The 20,291-nt window shown below is 48.3% G+C and overlaps 1 protein-coding gene across 5 annotated transcripts in view; it reads right to left on the bottom strand.

The window, feature by feature from the left end:
• STX1A (syntaxin 1A) overlaps nt 1-20,291 on the bottom strand; it is a 313,683-nt gene that overhangs the window by 100,252 nt on the left and 193,140 nt on the right. The window lies entirely within an intron of this gene.

Here is a 20,291-nt window from a genome sequence, read left to right as displayed (position 1 = left end):
CATTCCTGCCCTCATGGCCTTCAGAGCAGGAGGATGTAGGGTTTGGTCCCAAGAAGGGTAAGGCTCAGCACCCTGCTCTTTCTTGCCCTGGTATCTCACTGCAAGAAGGGTCACAGCCAGGTGCGAGTGTGAAGCACTTCCTCCCCCATCCCCACCAGGTTTAGCAGCTGGCCTCTACAGTGCTGCCCGCCCTCCCTTGGGGAAGCAGATTAGGAGAGTCACTACAGAGCAGGTGAGAAGCTTGTGACTTCAGGCTTGTGAGTGAGTGACAGACCACTGACACCAGAAATGAATCCTGCCAAGCCCTTCCCCAAGGTACCTAGCGGTACAGGGGGAGCAGCTTTGATGTCAGACACGCTAGGATTTGATATGCCAATTCCAAACCGTCTGCAGGCACCACCTGGTGATACTCTGCACTAGACTCTCACTTTGCTCTTCTACAGGGGAACTTTAGTTAGGGCCAATCAGAAAGTAGGGGTTTCACCACCTTTTCCAACCAGAAACTGGGAAGAAACAGGGTTTTAGATGACAATGCTGGACAGCCTAGCTAGCGACACCCTGGGGGGAAGGTAGGGGGTACACCGCCAAGAGCTTTCAAGTGTGTTAAGGAGAGTGTCTCCTCTACCCCAAAAGCTAGCAGTCTTCAGTGACACTGTTTGACTAATTACCAGGCTCTGCCCTCCAGCTCCCTGATGGGGAGTTGTTGCCTCTTGCAGAAATATTTGGACTGAAATGACATGGGACTCACAATCCCATGTCATGAGTGGTTCTGGGCAGTCAGTCACGAACATGACAAACTAATGGGATTCCATTTTTTATAGTGTGGAGGAACAAGAGACTTTTAGGTGTAAACAGAAGTATTGGCTGGGGAAATCAAGCAGTTTTTCCTCTCTCACCATCCAGGTTCTTCCAACTACTTTTGTGTCAAACTCATTTATCATTAATCACTCTCAGTATTTCTCCAGAACAGGGGTGGGCAAATTACAGCTCACAGGCTGGATCTGGCTCGCCAGGCAATTTCATCCAGCCCACGGACGGGCGCACATCAACTAATTGTACCTGGCCTGGCCTGCGGCTGCCTCTGCTGCACTCTGCATAGGGCCACGCCCTGCCCACTCCCATGAAGGTAGCTTGCTGCACTCCCACTTTCACCTGCGGGAGGGCCCTGGCCAGTGTGCGCAGCTTCCAGACCCCCTGCCTCCAGCGGCTCCTCCTCTTGTCCCTGCTGCAGCACTCTTGGCAGCTGGTAGGGAACTGGTGGTGAGCAGGGGGGAAACTGCAGCTGGGTGGGAGCAAAGGGGCAGCACCAGGACTGGTGGGAGCATGGAGCCTGCAGCATAAGCCGGGGCTGGCAGGAGCACGGGGCCCATGCCAGGGCCAGAGCTGGTGGGAGCGCAGAGACTGGGTCTGCAGAAGCACGGGCCAGCCTGTCTCCATGGTGTGGGACTCCCAGGGGCTCATGTGCAGCTCCCAGGACTTGGCTAGGAGCCACAAGCAATAGAACCAGCAGCCTGGCTCTGCTCCCTGCTACCATGTGCAGCTCCTGGGACTCGGCCAGGAGTGGTGGGGGGGCCCACCACCAGGGGGCAGGGCCCCGCCCACCCCAACGCACAGGAGCTGCGGGTGGTGGCAGGGACCGGGGCCAGGCCACCGGCTCTATCGTGCAGGGCTCCCCATAGTGATGCTCAGCTCAGCCAAGTCCCAAGAGCTGCACTTGAGCTATGGAGGGCATTGCATGATGCAACCAGGCTGGCCTCTCCCTACTCCCTGCCACCACCTCCAGATCCTAGGACTCGGCTGGAGCTGTGCAGTGCTGGGGGGCTCTGTCTGCCATGAGCCATGAGTGCCCTGACCTGCTGCTGCCAAGAGCAGGGGCTGTGCGCCCTGGGTGGGGGCATGGGGAGGGCCCTACAAACACACCCCACACTCCGCTACTCTCCCCACACACAGACACACATGCATGCATGCACACATGCACAATAAAGACAGACTTTATTTTGAGCTATTATGCAATCACCTTTATATACACTACGCAGACACACATAAATCAGGAGAAAAATATTTTTTGAACTAAAATTAAACTATAGTAGATGTTTGATTTTTAGTATATAATTTGGGGTTTTTTCTGGTTCCAAGATGGCAACCCCCAAAAAGGAATACTTCCAGTGGCAAAGGTCAGGGGTTAGGGGGTGGGACTTCTGGTCCCAAGATGGTGGTCAGGGGGCGGGGCACCTGCCAAGGGGTGGGGCTACCCTTGCGGCCCTCAACAGCTCACCAGGACCCGTTAAGCGGCCCTCCAGCCAAAATAACTGCCCACCCCTGCTCCAGAACCACCCGTCCAAGTCTCAACACGCTTCACAAAGTTAATAAGTCTAAACACTCTTTTGAGGGAGGTAGCATTATCCTCTACTGCACATGAGGAAACCAAGGCACAAAACACCTACGAGATTCACCTGGAGGCAGGAAGGGAATTGGTAATAATACATGAAATACAGCATGGGAATTACGGACATGAAGCTCATTTGTTATTTAGCACAAGCTGTCCTTTTTCTCTCCTGATGAAAAGCACTTGATGTGTTGCCAATAGATCCCAAAAGGTGCTACTCCTCCTCTACTCGGCGTTGGTAAGACCACAGCTGGGGTACTGTGTCCAGTTCTGGGCACCTCACTTCAAGAAGGATATGGATAAGCTCAAAATGGTACAGAGAAGGGCCACCCGCATGATCAAGGGCCTGGAGGATAGGCCCTATGAGGACAGACTTCAGGAAATGGGCTTGTTCAGTCTGAGTAAAAGAAGAATGAGGGGTGACTTGATAGCTACCTACAAGCAAGTAAGGGGTGAAGCCCAGGGGTTGCAACTCTTCAGAAAAACACCCCCTGAGAGGATGAGAACCAATGGACACAAGCTAGTCAAGGAAAATTTTAGGCTAGACATAAGGAAAAACTTGTTTTCCATCCGGGTATCTAGAATCTGGAACACACATCCAGCAGAGGTGGTGCAGTCGCCAGGAGTGTTCAAGAGGAGGCTGGACAAGCACCTTGTTGAGCTCGTTTGAGCCCAATTACCTCCTGCCCATGGCAGGGGACCAGACTTGATGATCTTACAGGTCCCTTCTATTCTATGATATGGCTGGTTAATCATTGGCTATCAGTATCAGCCAAGGAAATCTTTATCAGTGCACCCCTACTTTTCAGTGACCTGAGCACCCTCACTGTCCTTCTTGTTCCACATGCCACTGGACATAGGTATTTTGATCCCACTAGGCCTGTGTAGGCCATTCACAGACAGCCCTTCAGTAAAGGATTTCCATGTGGTAGTGATACCTGGAAGATGCAGGAAAAGGAAAGTTTAACCTGGGCTGAAAACTCACTTTGTTGAAAAGAAGTAGAGCAGGGAAGGGCAAATATGGTCTATGGACGGATTCAGCCCATCAACTAATTGGATCTGACCCACAGGCAGATGCCTGCCAACTGATAGTACCCAGCCCATGGCTGCCACTGTGGCACGCTGCATAGGGCCGAACCTTGCCCACTCCTGCCCAGGGCAGCCACCCACTCTGCCCGCTCAGTGTCACGAGCAGCCACTGTTGGTGGCTGAGTGGGTGGAAGGTGGCCAGGAGCTGGAGCCCCATGCGCTGGGGCAGGGCCACCTGGCTGCAGCTTCTCCCTCCCCCCTTGGATGGGCATCTGCTGCTTGGCACAGGTCCCCATGTTACCTGCTGCCTGGAGTGTCACAGTAGGGATAGGAGCCACTGGAGGCATGGGGAGCCAAGCAGTATTTGGGTAGCTGCGGCAGCAGCCCAGCCGGGAAGCTGTGAGTGTGGGCCAGGCCTGGGGCAGTGCTGTCTGGTGGGCAGGGGGTGGGTTTGGGCAGGGATGCAGCATGGGCTGCCCTGGGCAGTTGCAGGTGGGGCATGTCCCCATGTGAAGCACTGTGGGGGCAGCTGCAGGCTGGATGGGGGCAGGGGCAGCTGCACCTGCATCACACTCCCCAGGCAAGCTCTGCTGCATCTTCCCCCCAGCCTCTGCTCCTTCCCTCCACCCCTGCTACCTAGCGCATGGGCAGCATGCCCCCCCATACACACAGTATACAAGAAAAGACTTTATTTTAAGCTATTATGCAATCACCTCTATATAGACTACTAAAAAACATAAATCAGGGCAAAAATTATTTTAAATACAATTAAAATATGTTAGAGTAGATGTTTTATTTTAAGTATATGATTTGCTTTTATCTATAATTTGTTAGAATTATATCTTCTTTAAGATTTTGTGTGTGCAGCCCTTGACTGTTCACCAAAACTTGTGAAGTGGCCCTCCAGCCAAAATAATTGCCCACCTCTGGAACAGGGGTATGCCAGTCCCTTAGATTGGGCTGCTCTGTCTAGGATGTGCTGCCAACAGGATATGGCCCTGACCCATCCACAGCTCCTCACAAGGAGCTGAGAAGACACCAGCATGCAGCAGCTGGACAGCGTACTGTGGTATCTCCCTCCCTATCCAGATGCTAAACTCTCTGCCACTCTAATGCAATTGCTTAGAAACCCAAACAGCCTAATATGCCCTTTTGGTTTGGATGAGATGAGTGCTTATTTAATACAATAAAACTTGGTTTAATAGATTCTTGACATGTTAACTGAGTAATTTCAATGGCTGTCACATCTCTGATCTCTGCTGGCAATCTCTAGCCCTAATTGGAAAAATCATGATGATATTGAGGTGCCTCTGAAAGGTCACACCCAGTTGATCGGCAGCCTGCATTTCTGATTCAAGCAAAGGGCTTCAGTATCATTCAGGAACATCTTCAACAGAACACAATGCCTTCTTTATTTATGAAATGCTTTTATCCAAGCTCAGGGTACTTCTGACCTAGTATGCCAGACAACCTCATAACCCCACCAATGGGAGATGAGCCTGGTGATTACCCATTTTAGAGATAAACAAGAATTCAGACAAATGAAGGAGATATAATTAGCCTGACTCTCTGGAAAGTGAATAATTTTTGAAAATCCAGGTCCTTACAGAGCCTCCTTTCGTACATGTGAAGGGTTGGCTTTTTTAATCTTCTTCATAGAATCACAGAATCATAGAAAATTAGGGTTGGAAGGGACCTCAGGTCATCTCATCCAAACCCCTTCTCAAAGCAGGACCATCCCCAATTATCATCCCAGCCAGGGCTTTGTCTAGCAGTGTCTTAAACATCTCCAAGGATGGAGATTTCACCTCCTCTCTGGATAGCCTGTTCCAGTGCTTCACCACCCTCCTAGTGAGAAAGTTTGTCCTGATATCCAACCTAAACCTCCCTTGCTGCAACTTGAGACCTTTTCATAAGAGGTTTTCCATTCACCTGCCAACTGGGAGGGGGTGTGGGGAAAAATTTTCAACATTCAGAATCATTTCAGCTCTGACCTCAGTGATGCCTACTTTTACGCTCATGAAAAATCCCACTGAAGCCCATAGAGAGACGGGTATGTAAGGTGATATGTTATCAGGGCTTCTTTCTTTCTAGGGAAGAGTAAGTCTGACTTTACCCAAATAACTGAAACACTGACAAGTTAAACTGACAAGAGAAAGAAAACACATATTTTAGTTAGTCTGCGAGTTATAATAATCGAAAAGGTTTCTTGTAAATCCAAAAGACATACTCCTTTCAGACAAATATAACAAACAGTGTCTGTTAAAGTGACTCATTCTTATCTGTTTTACTGCTGGTTGCAAGCAACACCTAGCAACAGGAAAATGAAACATTACATTATTATTATTTTTATGGTTAGATGCATTTTCCTGATGAGAACAATAATTTAAAGGGACACTGACTTTTTTTTTTTTTATAGGCCTTAAAACTAGTGGGCCTCAACCTCTCAATTCTCAAAAAGTCCTGGCATCTAAACACCAGGAGCAGCTTTCCTCTTCTGTCCCACTCATGGAAAGGGTCCTGACCACTGCTTTCCAGCAAAGAATTCCCCTGACATAGTACATAGCACAGCAGTGGCAGCTTCTGTGCCAGATATCCCCCAAGCCCCCTTTCTCCAGAGCGGAAGCAGGCAACTCCCACGGGAAGCCTTGGCAATCCATGCCATAAATTAAACTAGCCCCTAGGCTGCTGTAATTGCCACTGGGTTGGATAGATACAAGATCAGCTATAGCTAGTTCTTTGATTGCCCCCACTTCTTGTAGTAATTGAGTGCAGACACGGGGGAGAATTCAGCCCCTCTATTGACACTCCAGCATTTTCCAAAACTATGTAGATATCAGCAGTTTGGTCATGGTAAGGTGCTATATTGGTCACAGGGACACTTAAGAAAGTGCTTAATTCTTTGCCAAATGCAGCACCGGACTCTGCCCCTACATCACTGCACCTTGCATTTAATATTCATTAGATGGGGAAGTTTCTGCCCCATTAGGAACGATGGTTCAAGCTAGAACACACAGATAACTGCCTTCCCAAGCAGAGGACACAGCCCCTTTAGCTTATTTTCTTCTATTTGGCCCTACCTAGTTCCCTCTCTGGACTAGATAACTGGCGGGGGGGGGGGAGGACAGGGTGAGAGGTGGAATTATGCCTAACCTGTGGCTGGTGGTTAGGGAACTGTGTTAGAAGCTAGAAAGGTGCAGGTCCTGCGCCAGGAAGATAGGAATCAGCTGGCACCCACTGGACCTCACCCATGGATTGGAGCAGAGGGGAGGGGGAAATGTGTTGTTGGGCCACTTCCCAGCCTGTCCAGGTGCAGAACCCAGGAGTGACCCTGGCAGCGAGAGCCGAGCGACGGAGATAACGGTTCCCACGTGGCAATCCTTCCATTGCATGTGTCCCTATCCAGCAGTGGGAGGGAGGTCTGGGGTTTTTTTGACAAGACGGGGATTTTTTCTCCTTCTTGCAGCAGCTGTCAGACACAGCTGTGTGGTATCTCCTGTCTTGACCTGGGGGTGGTCTTGGCAAAAACTGCTGTTTACCCTTTTGCCCGCTGAGCTCAATAAACACTATCACTGCCTTTCTGTGAGTACCTTGTGGGGAGGGGGAGCTGTTTATGCTCAAGCACTTGTGATATCTATGCTTAGGCTCAAATCTCCCATGGAGTGCAGCATGGCCCTGACAGAACGGCAAGGATGTGTCAATTAGGCAGATTTATGATCCCATTAAATGGGACATGCTCTCCTAAGCATCCAAGGGGGAGGAAGGGGAGAACTGGCACCTTGGCTGGGCTCCAGGCTTCAGCAGGGGAGGGCAGGGGTGTGGGGAAACAGATGATTCACCCAGCATTTCCTCATCCCCACAACCCTCCCCACCTCCAGCCCCAACCACAGGGTGTGGCCTATGATGTCCTTGGCTCCCCCCACTGCCCCTTCCTTCTCTCTCTCTCTCCCACCAAGGGCTTCACATTTCCCCCAGGGCCTCCCTCCCGCAGTCGTGTGGAGCTACGGCAAACAGTATTGTGGTGGAGCACTTGTCACTTTAAGAAGGCAGAAGCAGCTGCAGGTACTGATGGGGGCTAATGAGAGAGTCACTACCTAGAAGGGGGCCAGGTTGAGCTATATAAAGCCCAAGCCCAGGGCTGAGCAGGCAGTGAGGCCCTGGAGGCTGCTGAGGGACTATCTCCTGAGTAGGATGGCTGTAGCTCCTGAAAGACAGCTCAGAGAGTGCAGCCTGCAGCAGTCTGAAGGTTTGGGAAAGAACTACTCTTTACTGGCACTTGGAGGTTTTCAGAACCCAGCTGGACAAAGCTTTGGCTGGGGTGATCTAGTTGAGGATAGTCCTGCTTCAGGGGGTGAGACTAGATAACCTCCTGAGGTCCCTTCTAACCCTAACTTTCTATGATTCTGCGAGTTCCTGTTTTGAGATTTGTTAGGGTGACAATATTTAGATCTCGGGGAGCACTGGATTTGCAGCTGAATAAAGCCATGACCTGTGGCCTAGCAAAGCTGCTATCCACAAGGAAGAATGATATATTGAAAGTATATTGCAAGAGGCTTGGACAAACAGATTTGGCTTGTGAATGCTTATGCTAAGCCAGCCATTTGCTTATACTAAGTAACCATCTTAACTGTGTCAGCCATTTTCAAGAGAGTCTGTGTACTGTAAATGCGGTGAAGCTTTAGGAATGTGGAATATGGTACAATATGGGACAGAAAAACAGATGGATGTGGAAGATGACACGTAACCGAAATGAACATATGCAGAAAGGTGAATGGTGACTGGTGAAGAAGCTTCCAGGTTTTGGTCAAAGCCCACCCATTGATCGAAGAAGTAAGTTTGTGGCCTTGAACATGCGCTCATAGCAAAAAGGCATATAAATGAGTAAAATGCATAGGCAATTCCATGCTAATGAAGCAAACAGTAAACAAAGGCAGAGCTTGAAAGGGGAGGAGATATGGGTGGAACCATAGGAGAAGTGGGGGTGGAATAAATGTTAATGAGCATAAACCAAAGTGTATACATGTGGAAAGAACTATTGTTCGTTGCAGGTTCCCGGTTTGTTGGTTTTTTGGGACCTTTGTCCAAAGCTGTCTCCATTCTGAACAAAGCTGCTGCAAGCAATGTGTGCTGGTGTTTGCTCCCTGCTTGCTCTGGCTAATGAGTAACAGGATTCATGCGCAATTGGATCGTCATCTCCCTAGTCATTGGGCGCCACATGGAGTTGTGGTTTAACAAAATTCAATAAGTATAGATGTCACATGAGGAGGCAAAAGGCATCACACTGTTAAGTGGTTGTTTTGCATTTAATTACACATTTATTTCAATATTTGAAAAAGAAATAAATACATCTAGATATATAGTTTATAAACCTGAGCAAGGTAGAAAGTTGGGATGATTTGTGGTGGCAGATGCAGTATGGAAAGGCATGAGATTTTAAAAGGAAGAAGATTATGGAGGAGGTCTGAGGGAGAGATAAAGAGAAATCATCTCCTCTCATTACTTTACATCATCTGAAGCTGTTGCCCTTCAAAAAGAGACATAAGCAGAACTATTCTAGAGCTAGAACCAAAACCATATGCCAGGTTCAGATCCAAGACTAATGCAAACATTCCCCCATGCACTTAAATTGAAACGTTATATTTAAGGCTTTATCCTTTCTCTAGGTGAAAGTGATTTTTGAATGAAGTAGTCAAGTCCAGAGAGTTTTTGGTTCAGAGCTGAGAGCTAACCTAAGTCTCAGACAAACACAAACTTGGTTTGAACAAGACACTGTTTGCACCAGGACATTACAAAATACTTCTGAGTGTAAGCAGCTGTTTACTGTATCAGATGCATCTGAAATCACGTTGGAGAATGCAGGATGGAGAGATCAGATATTATGGATTGTAGGCACCAGAAATAAGAAATACTTCATGGTTATGTTTTCCCCCACAAAAGCCTTCAAATGAAGAATGTGGAGTGTTATTAAAATATTTCAGACAAGATTTGACTTCCTAATTTACACCCATACACATAGAGCTCAGCAGCTTCACCTGAAAAGCCTTAGCTGACTTCATTCACCCCTGAATGTGCTGTCTTCTCTCTCTCTCTTTTCCCCCAAACTTTAAAAATTTGGCATATTTGTAGCTACTCTTAATGATTACCCAGCTGGAGAAGAGGTACTGATCAGAAAACTGGAAGATATCGGGCTCAACTGCAGGACCATCAAATAGGTGTGAAACTGGCTGCAGGGTAGGACACAGAGAGTTCAAATGAATGGATCGGTGTCATCCTGGTGAGATGTGGGCAGCGGCGTACCCTAGGGGTTGGTACTTGGCCCAGTGCTGTTCAACATCTTCATCAACAACCTGGATAAGGGGGTGAAAAGTCCATTGGCCAAGTTCGTGGACGACACCAAGATATGGGGTTGTGCGGACAAACCCGCAGATAGGCTGCAGATACAAGCAGACCTAGACAGGCTGGCATGCTGGGCAGACCGGAACCAGATGAAGTTCAACGTAAAGAAATGCAAAGTGCTGCATCTGGGAAGGAAGAACCCCCAGCGCACCTACAGGCTGGGCATCACTAACCTGACCGGCACTACAAAGGAAAGGGATCTGGGGGTAACAATAGACTCCAGCATGAATATGAGTTGGCAATGCAATGCAGTAGCTGCTAGGGCCAGTAAAACTCTGGCATGCACCAATTGATGCATCTCCAGTAAAACCAAAGAAGCGATTCTCCTGCTTTACTCAACATTGGTGCAGCCACAGCTGGAGTATTGTGTCCAGTTCTGGGTGCCACACTTCAACAAGGACGTGCTAAAGCTCGAGAGGGTCCAGAGAAGAGCCACCTGTATGATCAGGTACTTGCATGGCAAGCCATACAAGGAGAGGCTGAGGGACTCTTCAGCCTAAAGAAGAGAAGGCTGAGAGGGGACCTGATTGTGGCTTACCGCCATATCAGAGGTGTATATCAGGGGCTCGGTGAACAACTTTTCCCCAGGGTGCCCTGGTGAACAACTAGAAACAACAGCCACAAACTCCTGGAATATATAGTTTCAGGCTGAACATTAGGAAAAACTTCTTCACAACTAGGCTGTCCAGACTATGGAACAAGCTCCCCGCAGAGGAGGTGCAGTCATCTACCCTAGAGGTCTTCAGGAGAAGACTGGACGGCTACCTGACCCCAGATGTCTTTCCTGCTCATGCAGGGGGCTGGACCTGATGATCCTTCCAGCCCTATGATTCTATGATTTTCCCCAGCTCAGGCAATTTCTCTAATGCATTACAAGGAGACAAAACAAGGGCTGGCCAGATATGTACCTGATAGGGTAAATGGTAGAGTACAAAGACCATATCCTGTTCCACTTGAAATCAAGAGAAAATTACCCTAATTTCAGAATTGTTACTAAATTTCAACATCTTGCATGTGACTGAAGGACTACGTGATAAACTTAAAAAAAGAGCCCCCAGCTCCCTCCCAAGTTCACTTCACTATCCATGAGACCATTTCAGAAAACACATAATGGAAGGCTTATTGCCGAGTGCAAACAAACAATGCCTTTTAAAAACCTCGAACAATTTCCTGGTAAACAGTGTATTGTCCTGGCCCAGAGGGATATGGCTCCCCTGCCTGTCCTGCAAACACACAATACCTCCTAATTGGCTGGTAATGTTCAGGCACCAGCTAATTAGGCAATTCAAAAAGAACTGAAGGAATGCTGACGGTACCAAGTATCTGGTGATCCCAAGTCATCCTTTCTGGGGTATGAGCTGGTGAATGGGATAACCTGACTGCTTCTACTCACTAGACAAGGTGGCCATTGGTCCTGTTGTATACTGAACCGTCCTGTTTTTAAACCCTTTGTTCCCTGTCCGTTCTTCAGTGTGGACTGGACTGCAAAAAGCCTTGTTTTTCAGTTCATTGGTGGAAATGTATGTCAGTCATTTGTCTTTGTGATTCTATTGGCTGCACCTCGAGGTAAGGCAGTGCACAGCCAGGAGGTGCAGGGCTCTGAGCCAGCCAGGGGGTAGAGGTGGAGGATCCAGAGGCTGGTCCCTCTGCACCTGTGCCAGGAGCCTGGCTGCTGTGCACATGCAGGCATGGTGAGAGCCAAGGCGCTGTCGCATGTCTGAGCTCCCTAACCCTGGGCTGGGTGTGTGCGGGCGCACCCAGGCTCCAGGGGCAGCTGAGCTGCCAGGGCCAGGCAGTTGATCTGCACATGTACCCCCTTGCACTGCCTTGGCACAAGGTAATGGCTTTGAGAGCAGGCAGGTGAAACACTGCATTTGTATCTGCTGGAACACTCGTGGCACTGGGAGAAGGCTCTTGTCACTGTCTTTGCACCCGCAGAGCAGCCTGGTCTCCTGGGGAAGGAAGGGAAGGTCCCACCAGGTAGCTGGATGCACGGGCACAGGCATCCAATGCCCACCGACCCCTCTCAGCCCAGCTTTGACCAGGATGTGGTCAGGGCAAATTTCCAGTGCTGATGGTGGGAAGGTGAGGTCCTTGTGCAGTGTGTGCCCCTGGCTCCCAAGTGTGGAGCTGAGCCAGAGCGAGACTGGATCCCAGTGTGGGGAGGGCATGCTTGAGCCTCACACCTGCTATGGCACGTTCTCTCAAGGCTGGACTGTCTGGAGAGAACGGCAGAGCTGTGGGACATGTGAAACCATGATGCGGGGGAGTGAGGCAAGGCTCCTTGCTGGCTCAGCTGCAGAGGTTCACGAACTTGCTGCTGATTTTAGCACTTGCTCTCCCTTGTTTCACAGGGTGCCATGAGTTCATCAGTGCAGGGTTCATGGACTGAATCGCAGTCTTCTTGTGGTGGCCCTGCTTCTTGCTGCTGATTGGCCATGGAGGTGGCAGCCCTGCCCCTCACCATTGACTGGCCAAGGGAGCCAGTGATCCCATGCCTTACTAAGGGGATGTCCTGTATTCTGGGGTGCATCAGCAGCCACCCTACTACTAGGGCTTCAGGAGAGTGACCCTTTTTGTCTGGTGGCTTCCAAAATTCTGTGCAGATTTTAGGCAATCTACTGGGTTCACAAGGGGAAATCAATCACTGCTTTTTTTTTTTTTTTTTGCAAGCAGCAGATTGGGAAGGAGGGGGGAAGAGTTTCCTTTTCTCCCACTGAAGAATGTGAGGTTTTTCCCAAGGTGCCCCCTGCCTGCCTGCCCTCCTCCTGCTCCCTCCCAGCCCCTTGCAGGCTGGAACTCTGCCAACCTCCAGAGAGCTTTTTGCAAAACTGCAAAATCTGTGGGTTTCTCTGGTAAAATGAGAAATCTACCTTTTCCTCCAGTAAAGGGTAAAATCTGTGGTTTCTGGCTTTGGTGAGCTGGGGGGAGGAGACAAGCACATGGGAAATGGAAAACCCAGATCCCTGCTGATGACCAACTGGGAGTAAGAAAAGTCAGTTTGTTAAACATAGGAACATAGGAGTGGAAAAGGGCTTATTTGGCCATCAGGGCCAGTCTCCTGTGTTTATACCAACCATCTATCCAAGCCTCATGCACCACAACCCACAACACATTAAAAAACAGACTACCCTATATGAAAAACCCATGAACCACCATACTACTCCCACTTATTCTCTACTCTCCTATCCCAGGAGCTTTTTACATGCTCCCAAACATTCACAAACAAGGTGACACTCACAGACCCATCATATCTAACTGTGGTACCCTCTCCATAGAGCTATCAAAATTCACAGAAACTATCCTGAAACTACATGTTATTCAAAGAGCAAATTTTCTACAAGACACAACAGACTTCCTCAACAAAATCTGGAACATCAACCACTTCCTCAAGATGGCCACACTTGCAACCGTGGATGGTACTAGCTAACATCCCACACCACAAAGAGGCACAGCTGTCTGCCTGAAATATCTATAGGAACATGGGCTGTACTCAAATTTGCAACATGATGCACAAATCATCCATAACAACTTCACTTTTAACAATCCTTCTAATTCCTCCAAACCATGGGCACTGCTTTAGGCACAAAGATGGCCCCTCTATACCAATCCCTTTGTAAGTCCTCTAGAGGACTTTAGCAAGTATTACTCCTTGATCAAACTTTATCTAGACTATTCCTACACTAACATTAACTTTCTACATAACATGACCAACATCTAGGATGGCATCCTACAAGCTACCCTTGTAGCCATGAACTACCATACTTATGTCCACAAAACCAGCAACCCTCTCAAGCATGCCAAATAAACCTTAATCTATAGTCAGGTCCTCAGATACTACAATTGCTTTGAGGAGAATGTTCATGATACCCATCTGGCCAGCCTGAAATACGTCTTTAATACAGGGGTAGGCAATTACTTTGGCTTGAGGGCCACACAGGGAGAATTTCTGCTCCCCACAGACCCCTGCCTGCAGAACTGGCACCTGTTGCAAGGACGTGCAAAGAGCAGACTGTGGGACCCTGTGGTCCCAATCCTGATAGTTGGCTCTAACTGCCCGTCCTGCTGCTGGACATGATTCCCCGCCTGCCCTCCCATGGCCCCATCCCAGCTACCTGGCTGTGCACCCTGCCCCCATGGGTCCTGTCCCCTCTTGTGGGTGCAGGGCAGACAGGCTGGGGTGCCTGGACAGTTGGGTCAGGTCCAGCAGTAGCAGCCAGAAGGAGCCAGCACTGGGGCTGTCAGAAAACAGAGTCTGGCTGCCATGCTGCCCCAGTCCTGCTGCGCACCCATGGTTGCCAGGAGCAGATACACGTACCATGACACAGGCTGGCCCTTGTGCCTGGGCTAGGCAGGGCCGAGGGACCTGCTGTAGGCCAGATAAAATGCTTTGGTGGCCTGGATCCAGCCCTCAGGCTGTATTTTGTCCACCCCTGCTTTAATACAATAAGGACAAGCCAGTAGAGAAATAGACAGTATCTTTCCCTGGCCCTCCTCTCCTGGCTTTCTAACGATCACCTAATCTTGCCCAACTCATCATCAGAAGTTCTCACTGTCCAACCCACTAACCTTCCCACTGTTGAATAGATATTAAATGGGAGGAAGCCCTGCCTTAACAACAAATGCAAAAACAGGTCACTGCTAAAATAGTCAACCTCCTTCCCCACCACCCCCAAGAACAAATCTATCAGAATCCATTATCACTACAGATGATATTGACCTTCCTCCCTTTTGATAGGTCTTGATCTCCCATTAATCAAACTTCTGTTCTTCTGTTAATTGTTGCCCACTCCCCCTGGGAATCTCTATCTTCTCCAATTTTACCGCCCCACACACTGTTTTTAATCACTGTTTTGCCTGCCTCTTTCCTCAGAATTGATGAAGAATACCTTGCATTCAAAAGCTTCTCTGAGTTTTATTTGTGCTTCCCTTAGTCTGAAGCACAAATAGGTGTCTCTCTCAGTCAGCCAGACCAAGGGGACCCCAAGGCATAGTCTAGGCCCTCTCCCAATAAGTTTCCCATGCTAAGTACAGAGGAGAACTTTATTGATTACAAGGAGTAGGACTGGAATAGGCTACAGGGTACAGGAATATCAAAGAATAATCCTTAGATCAAACAGTGGCATGGTAGCCTTTGATCATGCATCTGAGTTATGCCAAGCTATATATCTAATTAGATTTCAAGTAGCTTACTCACAAGTATCATCCAGAGGCTGATAGAGCTTCCCTCTGGAGGCAGGCAGTTTGTAGGCTGTCCACGTGTTTCAAGAGAGCGAGCTGCAGACGTCCAGCTCATCCCTATGTCTTCATCATGGCTGCCGCCCCTCCTCCTGGGCAGTCATTAACTTATATAGACCTTATGACCTCACTGGGGTTCAGTGGAGACTAGCTGAAGTTGGCTACAAGCCAATCAATTGGAAATGCATCAATGGGTGCCAGGTAGAGGGACAGTGGCTTTTGCCTCCCCTCCCAGCCATGAGGTCATTGCTTAGAACAATGGAGAGTTTAACCCCCTCCCCCCCCACCCCAGCCAGCCCCCGGTGTGTGAGGCCAGTCATGTAGGCAAAGGGAGCAGGTTCCCCTCTCCCTCAGGAACCTACCCACTTCAGGTTACAACTCAGGGTTACCTGAAGCAGATGGGGGCAGGGGTGCCTACTAGGGCCGTGCGAAACAGCACCATTCCATTTCGACTTACGTTTTGACGTTTCGACAGAACAGCATTTTGTTTCGAATTTCATTTCAATTCAAAACCGCTGTTCCGTTTTGTTTCATCGAAACAGTTTCACTGTTTTAACGCTGTTTTGATGTTTCGCCCATAGGCTATAATGGGGATGCTTGAAACAGCCTATAACTTTGTCATTTCTGGTCTGATTTGGATGAAACTTACAGGAATGGTAGCCCCTTCTGGGGTCATGAAGTCTGCCAGGTTTCAAGGAGATAGGTGCAGGGGTTTGGGGAAAACTGCACCTCAAGCTGCGGAAAAGCAAAACTTGTGACATGGGTGACACTGTGTGTGTTAAGGCGCAGCAGGGTGAAAACTGCAGGCATGCTAGCCCCTGCTGAGGCCACAAAGCCTGCCAGCTGTTGAGGAGATAGGTGCAGGGGGGTTCTGGGTTCTAGCTGCTGACAGGTAAAACTCGTGACATGGGTGGGGGTGAGTGACACTGTGTGTGTGTTAAGGTGTGCCTTCACTCAATTGACACCAAGGCAGAAAGCAGGGCAGTTCAAACAATGCTGCCTTTTATGCAGGTTTTCCATGCCTCCTCCAGAGTACTGGGATTGGAAGAGGCCTCAGGGAAGGATGACAGTCACTGGCCAGCTACACAGTCAATAATGAGAGTAGTCCTTCCCCACCCCTTCCCCCTCCCTCTCCTTACTTTAGTTTCTGTTTCCCTGCAGGCAAGCCCAGCTTAAGCTTCAAAACTCAAAATGCTTCAAAAATTCTGAAACATTTTGACTTGCCTCGTTTCGTTTCAAGGCTGTTTCAAAGCTCTCTGTATCTTTTCAGTGTCACTGTTTCGAGCTCAAAACGAGTCGAAACAATGTCGAAACAAAACTGCTGGCAAAATTTCACACTGCCCTAGTGCCTACCCTCTTCAGTGACCATGGTAACTGAATTGTCAGATAGGTAATAAGCCTGATAGCAGAGTTTGGGGAGAGGCTGAGATGGCATTCTGCCACACAGGTGACCTGAAAAGGTGGCCAAGTCAGATGGGGCAATGTGACCCTGACTCCCAATGACAGCAGAACTCCTGTTGGCCTAGCCTGCAACAGAGGCGAACACAGGCACTCAGGGAAGCTGCAAGAGCTAGCAGCTCCAGGGTGAAAGTTTGTTGGGACCAAGAGAGACCCAGAAGGGGTGTGTACAATCTTTAGCTGGCACAGAGAACTGGAGAACTGGGTGTAGCTGATAGGGGTGGTATGGAGGCCACAGGTGGCTTTAGCCTCTCCACTGCCTGGAAAACACCCTGCAGTAGGAGAGGCTAAAGCCTGAACAGAGCCCTTCTAGGGCCTGGGATCCAGGAAGCTGCATGAGGCTAAAGCCAAACTGCTTGGAGATGGGAGACAGCAGCTTTGCAGAGTGAGGAACTCAAGGGGTTGAGCCCAGTTAAAGGGCCAGGGGCTGTCATAACTTAAGAGCAGCCTTGGTCAGGGGTTTTGTGGGGGCTGGGTTTGACTGTGAGCAGCCCTGCCTGGGTCAGGGGCGTTGTGGGGAGGGAGGTGGGTTAGACTACAAGCAGCCTTGCCTGGGTCAGGGACCGGGACAACATGTGAGACAGGGCCAGGGGCCCAGAGGGTAAAATGCAGATAGGTTGAGAGGGTAGAGAGCTTAGCATGACCAAAGGCAACGGGCTAAGGCCAAGAAAGCCAGGCCAGAACAAGCGGGCCAGGGTTGGAGGCCTACAGTCAGAATAATTGTGAGCTAAAGTCAAGAGGGCTGAGGCCTATAAAGAAAGGCAAATGTTGACAGAATAATACCTGTATGGCATGGGCTATGAGGAATGATTTCACCCCTTAAAGCAACTGGGGCCACAGGCGTCAGAGCCCCAGGCTAAGAGACTGTGCCCAGCGGGGTCAGAGCCCCAGGCCAAGAGACTGAGGTCGGTGGTGGTCGGCGCCCCAGATCAAGTGGGCTAAGTTGGGCCCAAGGAGGAGGAGAATATAGGAAGAGCACACACAGCTCACTGGCCTCTAAGGGCAGCCTCCTCTCTTTCTTGTTACGGTTACCATCAAAACGTGGAAGAGGAACACCCCGAGAAGCTACAGCGCGCAAGCAGAGGGCAGGGTTAAGGTGACCACTAGGGTGTGTCATGGCTGCTCCCAGGGCCTGTCCTACTATACCTAGGCAAAATCATCACACCCTTGTACTCTATCATTTCACAGACCCTTCTCCATCCTATCTGCAAACGGTGAGGCAAAGCCACCAGCTGTCCATATCAAGCATCTTGGAGGCTCATGCTTGGTTCACCTTTCAGTTCTTCTTGTCAGTTCCCGGGAGCAAAGCACACACTGCAATTTCATTATTGCTTTGTTATGACTACGTCCATTTTACAGAGCAGAAAGATCTATCTGTCATTCCTACGAAGGGAAGATCTGGTTTAATAATGTTATGGCTGAGATTATCAAAGCTGTGAACAATACCCATTTCATATTAACATTAATAAGAGGTGAGCAAACAAATTCCTTAGGCAGCTTGGAAATCTCACGCTCTGCCTTTTTTGGTTCCACTTGCTTCCCAGGATCTCAATGCACTTTGCAGCCAATTACATGAGAACTACTGCCACTTTCTAGATGGGGTAACTGAGGCAGCACAAGGTTACAGGACTTGCCATAAGAGGCAAGTAAGGGGACGGGAGTTAAAATTCAGATCTCTTAACTTGTACTTTCTCTCCCACCTATATAATTCTACCTCAACCCAGCAAAGGGCTGAAGAGAATTTCATCAGCAAGGAAACCTGAAAGTCATTGGTGTTTGATGCTGCACAGACTGCCATAGCTAAGGGTAGAAGTAATAATTATAAGACATCTCTAACTTTAGGCAATGCTTCAACTATATTTTAGTTTCCAAATAAAACTCTCTACTGGGAGTTCTTGCTCATGCTGAAATACAGCTGTGCAGCATTTTTACAGAAAGCTTCATGAGAAATAATCATGCTGTTATACACGCATAACACCAAGCAAGTGCCTCTTAAGTTTTTTGTTCTTGGTGCTGAAAAGGGAAGTTAGATATTATCTAAAAGTAAAATTTTCAAAAGCACCTAAGTGATTTTATATACTCTAAATCCCATTTTCATAAGGTGATGACTGTGAAAGCTGTGATAACTCAGCTGGGCTGACACATAAAATCTAAATGACCAAATTGAAATAACAGTGAGTCTTGCACAAGAATGCAAGACGGTGGCTGGGACCATGCAAAATAAAGCAATCCCAATTGATTTAATCTTCTGTGCTACATTATGCCAAATCATCACAGTGTTTATAATCACCTGAAAGGTCTAATAGCTAGGAAAGAAACCCTCCTGCACAAAAGACAATGGCTGGGGCAAAACTGAATTGTGGTGACAAGACTGCCACAAAGAAGATCAGTCTCTGCTAATGGTTGCAACCCATTAGGTGTAGAGAACGTGGAACTTGTGACACCCAATACCAGACTCATGCCATAAGATGATAAGTCATAATGAAAGCTGGGGCAAGAGTAGGTGAGGTTACTGAGAGCGCTACCAAGAACAACAAACAGTTGCTCCGCTAGTGGTTGCCATCCATTAATCATTGGGTTAGATAGGTCTCAACCTTCTACCACACCCAAGCCTAAAAAGAAAAGTAATGGTTCCTCTAAAAGGAAAACTTGGCAGAGACCTGACATACTCATTGCATATGTATAACAAAGCTGAGAGAAAAAGAGAAGGGCACAGACTATCTAAGCTGGTGTAACCAGAGAAAGCAGGAAACTACATATACATTTTTCAATTGAAAGAAAACAAGACTAAATATACATTTCAAAGCAGAACCTGTCAAAGGTGCACTGAATACAGGAAAGATGTCCTGTATGTGATGAATGCATGGGTATGCATGCTGTATGTGCCTTGTTAACATTCCTCATATTTCTCAAAGCAGGCATTCAATGTCTGTCTGAGGTTTTATAAATGTCTCAATCATTCAATGTCTGTCTTAGGTGTTACAAATATCTCAATCATTCAATGTCTGCCTGGGGTTTTGGAAATAGACCATCACCAGTGCAGGCTATTGCCCCATTCTTAAACAAAATATCCAAAACCAGGATTCAAGCAGTTAACAATCGTAATATAATGGTTCCCCCCTTCCTCCCTGTTTTGTTCTGACTTTAATAGACCAACTATCAAGAAGGAATGCTTTGAAGGTATACAGTTAAACAGTATAAGAGCAAAACAGATTTGCCGGCAAGGTGGGCAATCCAGGAGAGAGACAGGGGAATCATTTGTTCACCCAGCTGACCATGAAGGTGAAGGATCCTGCTTAGTGAAGGCTGCAAAAAGACTGGAACCCCTTCCTGCCTGCACTGGTGAGAAAAACATTGCTTCAGCTAAATATGTACTAAGACTTTCTGTGGTAGCTCATTTTATATTGGGAAGGAGTTTTTTTCTGTCATTTAGTTTTATGGCTTATTTGTGGTATTCTTATTAAAGCTTTTCTACTATTAATCTAATGAGGTGTCATGTCAATTCTTAACTGCACTATGTTTAAAAACCTGCTTTTAACAGCAACACAAGGGACTTGGGGCATTTGAGTCTAAATCCCTGCGTCTTGCTGTAGCTGATCCACTTCATTAGGCAACACACACATCACCTGTTGTCCCACATTGAACAGGGGACTGATCCCATAGGACAACAGGCAATATGTTCCCCTGCTTACAAAGATGCCCCTTGGAAATTCCCCAGTGGCATGTCTCTAGGTGCAGAACCCTGCCTTTTTCTGTTTATGGAGATGCATCCTTAGGATTCTCC

The sequence above is a fragment of the Alligator sinensis genome, unplaced genomic scaffold (assembly GCF_000455745.1).
Source record: "Alligator sinensis unplaced genomic scaffold, ASM45574v1 scaffold773_1, whole genome shotgun sequence".
NCBI lineage: Eukaryota > Metazoa > Chordata > Crocodylia > Alligatoridae > Alligator > Alligator sinensis.
Note: the sequence above shows the minus strand (reverse complement) of the source record. Positions and strands in the feature narration are given on the sequence as shown.